This window comes from Megalobrama amblycephala, linkage group LG4 (genome assembly GCF_018812025.1).
Source record: "Megalobrama amblycephala isolate DHTTF-2021 linkage group LG4, ASM1881202v1, whole genome shotgun sequence".
Lineage (NCBI taxonomy): Eukaryota > Metazoa > Chordata > Actinopteri > Cypriniformes > Xenocyprididae > Megalobrama > Megalobrama amblycephala.
The window spans coordinates 43,165,117-43,179,526 of NC_063047.1; positions in this window are offsets into that span (position 1 = coordinate 43,165,117).

A 14,410-nucleotide genomic window follows, 5' to 3' on the forward strand; every position below is an offset into this window, starting at 1 on the left:
TAATCTTTCCCTGTGTGAGCCAAAATATCTCTTGAGAAAAATGGAGTCGCCAATCTCATCACGCTTTCAGTCCATTTAGAAGTTTATCTCAGGTGCTGTGATGCAAATGAGCTTCTCCACAGACAAATTAGCCACTCTCGATGGAGCGAGAATCAGCTCTCAGCTCTGCATCACGTTTGTCCGGTGCCGGCCAGAGGTGTAACTCTATAAATGGCCGACTTTGATTAATAAAACATTTCTGGCTGCAGTTGATCTGCATGGGGCACCTTTGATCGGCATCTCTGAGGTGATGCTCTGAGAATCGGCCCTCGCTGCCGGTGATGAGGCAAACCTCTGTGCCTGGCATGCAAAATACAGTTCCAGATGTGTCAATTATTCATCCTCGTATCTGCCCGCAGCGGCCCCATGGATCCACAGTGTGAAAGCAGCTGGAACGAAGGTTACTCAGAGGTAGAGATGAGGTAGAGCTTCAGCTTTGAATTGCAAGCCTTGGAAGATGTAGGGTTCTCACAACTTATTTTTTAAAGCACATTTGCGACAGGAACTACACTGAGGAAAAATCATTTTCTTGACCAGTATTTTTGTATATTAAAAATAGCTAAGAAAAATGTAAATTACCCTGAGACGATAAGATTGTTTTCACAGAATGCATCTATTTATTACTCAATTGGTAATTTGTTTTAAGAATAAACTTTGCATTCATGATTTTTTTTAAACAATAAAACTATTTCAAAAGAAAGTAAGCATAGTCTCTGAGAAGTCTTATGCAAATGTGTAGATAGTATTATTGTCCTGTTTTACAGTAAAAATGGTTATTGATTGAATAAATTATTCAGTAACACTTTACAATAAGGTTTCATTTGTTAAGATGAGTTATTATGAACTAACAAGGAACAATACTTCTACAACACTTATTAATCTTAGTTAATGTGGTAACATTTAGGGTCCAATTCTCACTATTATCTCACTATCACTAGTTGATTATATCACTAGGATATTGGCTGTTTATTAGTACTTATAAAGCACATATTAATGCCTTATTCTGCATTACTATATTCTACATCCCTTAATCTTACGGTTATAAAGATAGAAAGAGATAAACTTTGTTGCTGACTTGTGATTTTTTTTATATATATCTTCTTACAGAAAAGCACCAAAGAATACTCTGTGCATGAAAAACATCATCCATTGACTGGGATGGACTTACTACAGATTTTGCAGGTTTGCAGGTGCAGCTCCAGCTGTACAGGCCAGAGCAGGGCTTTTATTAGAACTGCACAGTTAGCTACTGTAGTTGACCACATTAATCCAGAGATTATGTGATTTGGGTTTAACACTTTACAGTAATGTGGTGCGATAGTGAAGACAGACACAGATGGATTAACAAGGTGTCAGGTTCATCTCATCATATGTTAACCAGCTGGGCTCCATTGCTCGGTCTGTTCTGTTTGACACATGTGCCTGGACCAGATATGAAGGGCAACGATGATTTGTGGAGGAGCTCATGTTTTGGTTCACATGTTGGCAATGCACACAGACTGCTTATTTTAGTCATGCAGAAACCAGCAGTCGGTGTCAGAAATATTCTGCTTGTTGGAGCTTATTTGCATAGTTTAAAGCACACAGTCAAAGTGTTTTGCTCATGCATTATTCTTTTACCAAACCTGATCAAATTAGTACACACATTGTGCTGAACACACTGAGTGCAAACATGATAAGAAATGGTTGAACTATCACCCATGCATTCATTTATATGTTAATAGGTCAGCTCCCGTGGACCGTTGTTAACAGTCAATTTCCATTAACAAAAACTGTGCTTTCGCATGAACTTTAAGTAGATGTGGTGCATTTTGGTTCAATTTTAATGTAACCAACATAGTTATGAATGGATGTTTGTGACCTCTCTTTGTTTCATCCACTGCTGCTCCATTCAGCGGTCCTAGGGAGTTTTTATGGTGGTCACGAGTTTCGTGGTTAGGGGTGACCTGCAGTCCTTTTTGTACAATTTGTCAAATTATAAATAGCATAACTGCAGATTACTGGTAAACATTGTGGTATTTTTATAAAAAGTGAGTGAGTCTTCTTTGGCTTGTTCACAAAATACAGGGGTTGTGTTTCATCTCAAGCTCTTCACTATTTAATTGTTTAATAACTTCTCCTCCCTCTTGCAGTGGCATCTCTTCTCTGATGACGAGGGCAGGGTAACCTGTCACTCACATGAGATCCACTAATAGCAAACCACAACCATCCAATCAATTCCCCACAGACAAGATCAAGCCCCACCCTACATTTGTTCTTGTCCCATAAGCAGTTTCACTCTGATATATGGCACCAAAGGGAACTCTCAGGAACTCTTCGCTCCAGCTGCAAAGCACCTTCGTACTACCATTGGTCCGTGGTGATAACATAACAGGAGGTGTGCGCTGAGGCTCCGCCTTCTTTCATGTGGAACTCTTCTCTGACTCATTTCATCTGTTGAGTCCGTTGAGGTAAGATCTCTGTGGGTAAAAACATGAACACACTGGATAGCCGCTTTATAATAGAAAATGAAGTTGTGCTTCTGATGATTTAAGGCACAGACACTGTTTTGGCTTTGGAGGTGGGCGTGTAGCAGGTGACGGACACGGACCAGAGGGAGTCGGAGGACACAAATACAATGGTGGGACACGACGGTGGGAAGAGCCAGGGTGGAGCCTTGACTGGAGGGCTAGATGGAACCTGGGGACTGGCCAATGGGGGCGGAACCAGGGTGCATGCGGTATCTGGCGGAGCCGAGAGACTGACGGACCAGGGCGACATCTCCGGCCTGGAAGCCCAAGGTGGAGCTGCTGGCTCGGGGGACTGATGCGACAACAGGGGGAGTGAGGACGACAGGGAATCCGGAGTTAAGGAGAAGCCTGGTGGTGCCAAAGGGGAATGAGGGTTGAGGTGCAGCCAGAGACACGGAAGTCCGTGGCGGAGGCAGAGCAACGACTGACCGAGGCTGATCCGGATGGACCAGGGAATCTTCAGGAGTCCCAGGGCTGGGGGACCACGGGGGAGTAAAGGGAGTGTCCTCTGCATGACAGGTCAAGGTGGAGACAAGGGCCTGGAGGCCTGATGTAAAGGTGGGGGCTCAACCTCAAGTCGAGCTGGTAGACGGGAGGCCCGAGTCAGAGCCGAAGAGCCATATGGAGCAAGCGGCAGGGGCAGAGCTGAGGAGCAAGACGAGACCAGTGGCTCCGATGGATCCAGGGAACTGGACAAAACCAGCAGAGGAAATGGGACCAGGAAGTCAGGCAGGGAAATCAGAAGAGGAAGATTTCTGGACAGAACCGGAGCATCCAGATGGCCGTACTAAACTGGTGTGAAAGGCAAAGGCTCGAGGGTGGGGGCTTGGGAGGGAACTGGATCCGCAGACCACAGATTTTCGGTCGGTTCTTCTTTAACAGTGGTCTGCAGCATGCATGATGATAGAGTTCATAAACAATGCCTTTTATTCAGAATAACAAACGCATGAGGTATCATAGTGGGCAAATGCAAACCAACTAAACTGAAACGACAACCGACAAGGGACTGAATGAAACGGTGTATAAATACAAGACGAACATAACGACTGACAGGTGATGATTATATGTAACTATAGAAACAAACGAGAAGATAATTAAAAACCAATGGAACCGGAACTAAACAGAGTAAGCAAAACAGGAACTAACAGAATAACAAAACAGAAGTCCACAATCGTGACAGCTGTGAGTATATTGAGGCCTTCATAGCTTACTTGTGCGTAAACAATCTATCAATTCTATCAGCTCCTTCTGGTTTATGCAGATCTTCTTCTCAACTTGTTTTTGGATCTGGAGATGCTGTACTATTTCCGATTCCCTACCATAACAGGGATTGCTGGAAAAAACTCATCCATGGTGGGAAAGAGGATGATGCTTTCATGTCCCTTTGTAATGCAAACAAACTAGAACTGAAATAATCTGTGAGTGTTTCTCCACTGGTCTCTTTATGTTCCCATATTCTCATGAGCAAACCTAACTGCTCAACCCTTGCCGAAATCCCACCCAGCTGACGCTCATTAGAGGAATGCTGATGTGCAATCAAACAATTAACAAAAGGTCACGGCTGCCATTGAAGGGAACAACCTCCCCTACTGAAAAGATGCTACCCTGCCAGGAAGCAAATGTTTCTAAGGATAAATGAACTACACACAGAGACCTTTCCCTGGAAGAGAAGAAACAGGCTCATGTGTGGTTATCAGACGTGGACGTCAACCTTTCAATGCTTTTGCTTGACTGCGCATTCATTACACACGTCTGCAAGATTGATCTGAAGTTCATTTGGCTGTAGAAATCTGTCTAGTTCACTCAGAAAAAGATGCAAAAGCTGTCACAAATGATGTAATAATATGTACCTTTAAGGTATTAATATGAACCCTATGGGGTAAATAAGGTTCATCGGTTAGAGGTCTGCAACCCGACAGGCCCCGAAGAACTTGTGGGTTTCGGGTGTGAAGTGAATGACTACTGAAAGCAGCCACAAATCAAATTGGTCAAGAGTAGGTCTAATGTAAAATACTACATCATTTGACATATATATTTCAATGTTTTAAACATTGTATGATATCATAGACGAATAAGTGTAAATTCTATGAATGAAATGAGCCAAGTGTGTTCATAAATAGCTGCGTTTCTCTTGGGTCTCTCAGAAATCAGCTTTGTCAAGAGTAGGCTACTATCATCTAAAACACTACATCATACACATTTTGATTATTTTATTTGATATGTGTATTTAAATGTTTAAAACATTGTACGATATGATCTTGTCATTCAACCAACAAATATCTCAGCAGTGTAGGTCTTACAAAGCTGTCTTGTCTTCGAACCCGAAATCTCTATATCGACAGATTTCGGGTTCGGGTCGGGTCAAACGATCTCAGGCACGGGCCTCAGTTTAAAGCCCGTGCAGACCTCGGTGCCCCATTGGCAGCTGTTGTTCTGTTTGTTTACTTTCTTTGATAACTTGATGCTAAATCATGTGACGATGATAATTACTCAGAGTTGCAAAGTTTGGATTGTTGTGAATTGATTCCTACATGAGGTACAACAGCAACAAATCCTTCACCCATTTCATTTACTGAGGCCATATTTTGAACATTTGAGCTGATGCTGCTATGGTCCTTATTTAAAGGAATTAAAGGATTTAAACGGATTTAAGAAAAACAAAGGGAAAAAAATAACTAGAATTTATTGTGAATTCTTTGAACTATGTTCAAATAATATTTTTATTTTAATAAATGACTGTCATATTTTAAAGATGAGTCAAAGCCACACTTTGTTCTAGTTTAAGTCTGGGGATTTGAGTTTTATGAACCATTTTCCTATAGACAAGTGCAGGTAACCTCATTCATTAAATTCACTCATGCACATACACTCACTCTTAATCTTGTCTATAGGCCAATTTTGTCACAGTTACGTCACACATAGTGGTGGCAGAAAAACGGTAACAAGTGGAGGAAAAAGGGCAAATCCACAGAATAAGAGAAAATTGTTTTGTTCTGTCTTTGGATGTCAGAATTGGAATGCAAAAAAAAAAATGTCTTCATTTTTATAGAAAAATGTAATTAAAGACACCCTTTGAAGCTAAACGCAGATATTTATGTATTTCACAGACTGGATTGATGAAATCTGCAATGAAGGGTTAGTTCACCCAAAAATGAAAATTCTGTCATTACTTACTCACCCTGTTATGAAGCGACGAGAATACTTTTTGTGCGCCAAAAACGACTTTATTCAACAATATCCAGTGATGGGCGATTTCAAAACACTGCTTCATGAAGCCTCGAAGCTTAACGAATCTTTTGTTTCGAATCAGTGGTTCGGAGCGTGTATCAAACTGCCAAAGTCACGCCCCCCAGTGGTGAACCATTGAAATTTCGAAACACTTATGACGTAACGAAGCCTCATTTACTGAAATCATGTGACTTTGGCAGTTTGATACACACTCCGAGCCACTGATTCGAAACAAAAGATTCGTAAATCTTTGAAGCTTTCTGTGTTTTGAAATCGCCACTATATTGTTGAATAAAGTCATTATTTTGTTATTTGGTGCACAAAAATTATTATCGTCGCTTCATAACATTAAGGTTGAACCACTGTAGTCACATGAACTGTTTTAACTCTCCTATTACCCTAGCAATATTTTTTCTACACTGGGGTCAATTTTACCCCAGCAATTAAAAACCTCCAGAATATGATTTTATTTTCAAAGGTTTATGTATCAGGTACTTTATGTTTCGTCATTGACTACTCAAATAGCTCTTTAAATAAAACAACACCACTGGCGGGACCATAATAAATTGCCGTTTTTGAAAGGTAATGTACCTCCTTGTGGTTGAGAGACAACAGAAGAATCAACACTAAGAATCTCATTCTGAGCAGGATGTCTAGGATATCTATGTTTTCATGAGAATTATGACTTATCCCTAAAATTAGAGGGAAATGGTGAATAACACTGATGTAGGATCACTAACCCTGGTTGCAATCCTAAACTCATTACTTACTCACCCTGTTATGAAGCGACGAGAATACTTTTTGTGCGCCAAAAACGACTTTATTCAACAATATCCAGTGATGGGCGATTTCAAAACACTGCTTCATGAAGCCTCGAAGCTTAACGAATCTTTTGTTTCGAATCAGTGGTTCGGAGCGTGTATCAAACTGCCAAAGTCACGCCCCCCAGTGGTGAACCATTGAAATTTCGAAACACTTATGACGTAACGAAGCCTCATTTACTGAAATCTCGTGACTTTGGCAGTTTGATACACGCTCTGAGCCACTGATTTGAAACAAAAGATTCGTAAATCTTTGAAGCTTTCTGTGTTTTGAAATCGCCCATCACTAGATATTGTTGAATAAAGTCGTTATTTTGTTATTTGGTGCACAAAAAGTATTCTCGTCACTTCGGGACCATAACAAATTGCCGTTTTTGAAAGGTAATGTACCTCCTTGTGGTTGAGAGACAACAGGAGAGTCAACACTAAGAATCTCATTCTGAGCAGGATGTCTAGGATATCTATGTTTTCATGAGAATTATGACTTATCCCTAAAATTAGAGGGAAATGGTGAATAACACTGATGTAGGATCACTAACCCTTGCAATCCTAAACTTCACATAAACTGTAAACTTGTCCCTCAAATATGATTGGTTGATTGGAATGCTGTTCCAAGATCAACAAAGATCCTGAGAACATGTTGCACTTGTTTACTGTCAAAGAAGGAAAAAAAAGAAAGGTACGGTACTGTACTTGTCACTGGGGCAGTACCCTAAGGTACACAAGTAAAAAGGTACTAATATGTACCTTTAATGTACAAATATGCACCATTTAGGGGTAAGTAAGGTACTTACTCACTTTCGTACCTTAGGGTCCCAGGGAAAAGCACCATACCTTTTTTTTTTTCCTGACAGTATTAAAATCAGGCTCTGCATCTTTGTTAGACATTATATGCACTTTCTATAGTAACAACAGTAATTTATGCATAATTACATGCAACTAACTCTAAACCAAACCATAATCCTAACCCTAACAGTTGTCGTGAAATAGTGACAATAGTGAGACTAACAATGAGAAACCCAGAGAGCAAAGAAGTCTTTCAAAAGTTATGTAAAAGTGCATGTAGTTATTATAGCTCAGTAATTAAATGTATAATTACACTGTAACAAAGACAACAAAATAAAGTGTAACCATATATATAAATGCATAGGTCCTTTTCATTGACATTAAAGTGAAATAACTGAACATAAACACTGAAGAAAACACTCATTTTAGAAGAAAATTTCAGATGGCATGAATATGTCATATTTTAAAACAAATTATCTCAAAATAGCTTCATTGCAAATCTCAATTCACTCACCGTCGGCAAGAGTGGCAAAAGGTTAATTTATTGATTTATTGAGTTAATGTAGCTACTGATATTGTGTTCACAACAGTTTCTGTAGTTAATTCAAGCCAGACATTTACCATACAGGCTTCAGTCAAACTTTTCTTCTTTTTTTTTCTTTTATTACTCTTAAAAAAGATCTCTGTTCAAATGCAAATGACAGTGATAACATTACTGCAATAGTTGCATATGAGTTCTGACTGGTCTTCCATGTAATCGCACATGAAAGGTCTTTCAACACAGACGTTCTTGAGTTTAAAACAGCATGAAAGTGTGCAAAGGATCTTAAGATGCTGTTTTTTTAAGATGAACTTTTTTTTTTTTTTTTTTTTACCTGAAACACCACATTATTGCAACAGCAAAAGACGTCTGCACAGAAATCACACACTTAACATTTAGAGATAAATGCTGAATGGTTCCAGTCCACCAAGTTACAAGAGTTAATCAATGAAAAGTCTCCCTAAATGAAACCAAACACATGGCAACAGCTCCACAACATACTAAATGTAGGTGTAATTTGTTTCTCCAGCTCCTTCACAGCACTATAATTCCCCTCATGTTGTCAGACGGCCTGCACCGATTTCATCCCCCTCATAGAGATGCTTTGATATGTGATTATGAAAGAGCATTGGATTAGCACAATCTCTTTATTGAACAGCAGAGCTGCAGGGAGTGCAGTGGCTCTATGGAGAGCAGCTCGCATTAGCAGCCGTAATGGGCTTCATGCTGCAAACTCAGCTGATATAAATGGGAGTGCTGGTCATTACAGCCGGCCCTCGATCAGGCGGCCACCTGTTGAAGGAGCCCAGAGCAGGATTAACCTGTGTGTCATGTGACATGGCAACCATATGTAACACTACTGGGCTCCAACACACTGACAGCTGACTTTCTTTGAAGGAAGAGTTCAATCGAAAATGAATCATTTGTAATTTTCAAAACTTTCTTTCTTCTATGGATCTCAAAAGTAGAAACTCCAAGCTCCAAAAAGGATATAAAAGCATCACAAAAGCAGTACATGTGAATTATGCACTATATTATTTAACAACTTCATTAACTACATTTGCTCACTCATTTATTCCCACGATGCACTCTGATTTGGAGTATACAACTAATGTAATTTACCAAAGCACTATTTTCTAAGATCAAACGCTTTAAATGAGAGACACAGTTTAAAGCGTTCTTATTTCTGTTTCATGCATTTTTCATGAATTATTACTTGATTAAAACAGCATACAAATGACTTTCATATCATATCTGAGCACAAAAAGCTGCTTGGACAGGAGAACTTCAAGATATTAAAAATAATAAATACAGAATTGGGCAAAAGTGATGTCCAGCCTAGCAAAATGAATATCTTCACCCTTTATTGAAATATTATTAAAAATATGTTAAAGATTTTGTAATCATATTGCACAGTTGTGCTTGGAGTCTATTGTTTTATTTGTGATAATAATGCAATGAATCATACCAAATTGTGCCAACATCATTTTTGGCCAGGCTGTCAAAGAAAGAAACCAACAGAATATTAATAACTGATTATGGTTTTTTTTGTTTGTTTTTTTTTTTTTTTTTTTTTTTTTTAGATTTTTGCATTATTTTAAACCTGTATCTATAGTTTTTGCCTTTTTGCCAAAAAAAAAAAAAAAGTCAGATTATAATACATTAATCAAGTTTAGTGTTTTGTTCTTCCCTCATCTTTAATATATATATATATATATATATATATATATATATATATATATATATATATATATATATATATATATATATATATATATATATATATATATATATATATATACATCAAAATATTTATATTTTGATGTATATATCAAATTTGTAGGGTCATTAAAAACAAATATATCACTTTCTAAATACAGTAACGTACACTTCTTAGTGTTTAAACTTTTGGCAGGTTTTAATTATTGCTGTTTGAATTATTATGAACACAAATCAAGCATGATAAACCAAATTAATATAAACAAATTAACTGTATTAATATACTACAGATTAAACCAAAAAGCTGGCATGCAAGTATGTATAATTTCTGCATAAAGTTAAAATATTTTTTTTTGTGTGTGTGTGTGTTTCTAAAGTAAGGCAAACGTGTAGTTGTCGATGTAAGGTACAAGATACATGTAGATACAGATAGATGCTCACTTCATTTTTCGATGCTGAATGATCCGGTGCACTCAACTGGTATATTAGAGAACGAGTGATTTTGGACACAGTATTGTAATCATGAAGACCTTGATTAGCTAGATTAAATCTGTTTAATTATGAGCTAAATAGGAACGTAGCCATGACAATCCTGTCTTCCACCAGTGCTCATCATCCAGTCTTCAACATATTCAAACTTGGTGTTTTGCAGTCGATCACACCAGATCACACACATGCATCAGTGATGGTGCAACAGGGCTCTATATCATGGCAAAATCTGATATATCTGAATGTGCAGCTTTTTTTTTTCTCTCTCTCTCTGTTCATGTGGTCATAAATGAAATGCTATATTGACCATACAACTGAGGGCACAATCTCTATTATTTTGCAACTATAGCCGTACTTTACCAACTGTGTGTCCATCATTTGAGGATGATTGCAGACACAGAGATCGAGATGCTGCGTTTATACTGATATCGCCGGGAAGCACTTTGGCTTTCATATGAAGTATGAAAACAACACATAGGGTGCTGATAAGGTACACACAATCTGTAAAACTTTAAAATTGCCCCAGCAGCTTCCTAGTCCTCTCTTTTTCCATGCAGGAAATATTGTCACTTCTCAAGTCATTTTATGCACGCCAGAGTTTCCTACATCGCAATATCTGATCCAAAAATAAATAAGTCAAGATGGCATGGTCACATTTATCTTTGCATGATGAAATTCTTTGGGCTGAAAGTAGGCATCTCAATGAGAATCAATGCAGTCTGGATTTTTGCGAGATGAACTTGCGGTAGCGAAAAATTTACATGTAGGCCTGTATTTATCAAAGGATATATGGTAACACTTTATTTTAGGGTCTTTTAACTAATTGCATTAGCATGCATATTATTAAATATTGGCTATTTATACTTATGAAGCACATACTGTATTAATGTATTATTCTGCATGACCTTATTCTACATTCTTAATCCTACCCAATACCTAAACTTAACAACTATCTTACTAACTATTAATAAGAAGTAAATTATGAGTTTATTGAGGGAAAAGTTGTAGTTAATAGTTTATATGTGTTCCCTATACTAAATGTATACAGTATATTGCTTTTCCTGCACCAGTTTAGCCTGAATATAGTCAGATATTCTTATTTGTTTGTGATCTTTTTGTATAGAGAAAAGTATCTGAGAATCCCTTATTGGGAATTTCACAAGATGGACTTCTGGTGGCAAAAAAAAAAAAAAAAAAAAAAAAAGTTATTATATGATATATTGCTTTTATCACCATTGTGTCACATTTTAGTTTAATGATCATGAAGACAGGCAACAGGGCTCAAAACTGGAATAGTTTTCTTAAAATATTATTAATATTTAAAGTGGCAGCATATATATCGAAAACAACAGAGGGTCTAACACAGATCCTTGCAGCACTCCATAATTTACTTACGTTATCTTAGATTTTTCCCCATTTAAATAGACAAAATATTGACAGTCTGATATGATCTAAACCACCGTAATGCCTGTCCCTGAATACCAATGCAATATTGTAGTCGATCTAAGAGTATTTTATGATCTATAGTGTTGAACGCAGCACTGAGATCAAGTAAAATTAAGATACAGCCTTGGTCAGAAGCTAAAAGTAAGTCATTTGTCATTTTAACAAGCACAGTTTCTGTGCTATGATGAGATCTGAATTCTGACTGATATTTTTAATTTTTTATCATTTTTTGCAAGAAGGGACACAATTGGGCCGACATATCTTTTTCTAGTATATATGACACATTGCTTTTTATCACCATCATGTCACATTTTAGTCCAAACATGATGAAGATAGGCAACATGGTACAAAATTGAAGCATATTATATTAAACAAAGAAAACACATGTAATTCAAAACAAGAAACTTTAAATGAAACAGTGTGCTTAGCACAAACAATACCAGACAAAGAACTGAAGGAAATGAGGAACTTAAATGCACAATGATAATAAACCAAACTACAATCAGGTGTGCTAATTAATCAACCATAGAAAGTATGAAAACATGTTCATAGAAACCAAAACATGTTCTTTCTGTCATACAGTGTCATTTTAACCCTCTGGGGTCTGAGGATTTTTGGGGCCCTGGAGAAGTTTTGACATGCCCTGACATTTGTGCTTTTTTCAGTTGTTCATAAACATATAAATGACAAAAGTGTCATTACACTGTATTCAGCACAAACTAGGCTACAATAATATGTGAGGAACATGTATGTACATGTTTGTGTTTTTGAAGGAATAACGTTTATGCGTGGTTATTGAAAAAAACAAAAAAAAAGTCACTGAAATAAAGCCAAAAATTATATATTAAATCTGTGTTCACAAGACTTCTGGGTATTGGAGGTTGTAGACTAGAGTTTTTGCTTCAGAATGATGTAAAAATTATTCTGCCTACTCCTTCATATAAAACAACAGAGAGATTTAAATTTTGTAAGACACTTTTTGTCAAGAAACACAGTATGCGTGGAGGCGTGAATTATCATGAATAATGGGTCATTCTCACCTGAGAAGACAAAAGAATTGCATAATAATTACCTGAAATGACTTGCATATTAATGAGGCCTTTCAGTCAGGTAGGCTGTGAAAAAACCTGTGAGAATAATGGTATTCTATTATATTCTTTAAAATATAATGTATTTCTGTGATGCAAAGTGTCTGAACAATTGTTACCTCTATGGCATTTCATATAGGCTTTTAGCTTAAAAGCATGCACATTTTGAGAAATATTGATGGATTCTCATGTTTATGTCAATTTTCTATACTGAGAAGTAATATTTATTGTCATCACTATGAGTGCTGGATACTGTGTTTTCAATTCATACTTGCAGCCAGAGGGCGCTCTGTACAACTTTAGTCCACAAATTAATCTAAAGAAGGACAACCATGTGACTCTCCAGGAACTAACAGAGGCCAGAGATCGCTATATCATCCAGATAAACACTTTTGAAGACAATAAATACACGATAGAGACGATGAATGCATGTATTGACTGAATTTGCGTCTGAATAGCGCTGGCTCCATGGGCGTGGCCGCATTAGCGGATAATGAGCTGAATCACGGATTTCTGACATGGCTCTCTTTTCATACAGATTACATAAACACAGAATATTTGTTTTCGATTTGACTTACACAATTTAAAACCTGACATTTCAACGTTTCTTTAGACACAAGTCTAATTTTTTTGTGATTAGTATTCACTAAGTTACAGTTCATTTTCTGAGAACTATCAGATTGGACTTCGTTCAGAGGGAGACGAGAGATCACGCATCATGTTAGTTTTCTTTATTTTACAAAAAGCACAACATTTTGTTTTTACTCTAAGTGTACACAAATAAAAGAAGATATTCCACAGATTAAAATGGTGTATAACTCTTAATTGTATGTGCAACATTGACGGAGTATTTTGAGTCTCTTCCACACTGGTTAGAAAAAAACCACGGTGATCACGCCGGCGTGACCGCCAACCCAAGAGAGTTAAATACACAATGATAATAAACCAAACTACAATCAGGTGTGCTAATTAATCAACCATAGAAACAAACAATAGCAAGAAAATGAAACAAAGGAAACAGGAATGATAAGCATAATAAAAGTCATTGAAACTGAAACCAAAACATGTTCTTTCTGTCATACAGTGTCATTTTAAAGTTATACTGAGTCTTGAACGTAATATTGTACATCGAACCAAATCATGTGATAACCATAACTGCCCAACTTCTTATTTGAATGTTGGTGAACAAGAATATGATTTTAAATGGCAAAAAAGAATAATCAAGCAGGTTGAAGTGGATCCCATTTGATGTATCTTCACACAGCTGAGTTAAGGCTGCTCTGTGCCAGCTCAAAACTCTACGTAAAACATAATTCTGCATAAAAGCTAGGCTAAATTATAACCCACCTCAGCCCCTAGTATAAATGGCTGAATTACCGTGTAAAGGCATTTGTGCCACCTCTGAGCAGCATTAATCTGCCTGTGTAAAGACACCCAATGGCTAGAAGGGTTTCTGTTCCACGGTTGCACGGCAGATTTAGCATTGGTTTCAAAAACACAACAATAACTGTAGAAACTATACTAGTAGTTTCAGCAAAAGACTACTATTAACCATAGTAAATGTATGTACATGAGCAAAATGACCATCAATATTGTTTAGCTGGAGGGTTTTACGGGGACAATATTGTGGATTGTACTTCAGAGGCACCTGTTAAACAGAACCAGAGTGGTTTATTTTAGATGCTTCTTTCAGAGCAAAATTATTCATCCTGCCTCTAGGCTATTTTAGTTTGTTCTTTTTTC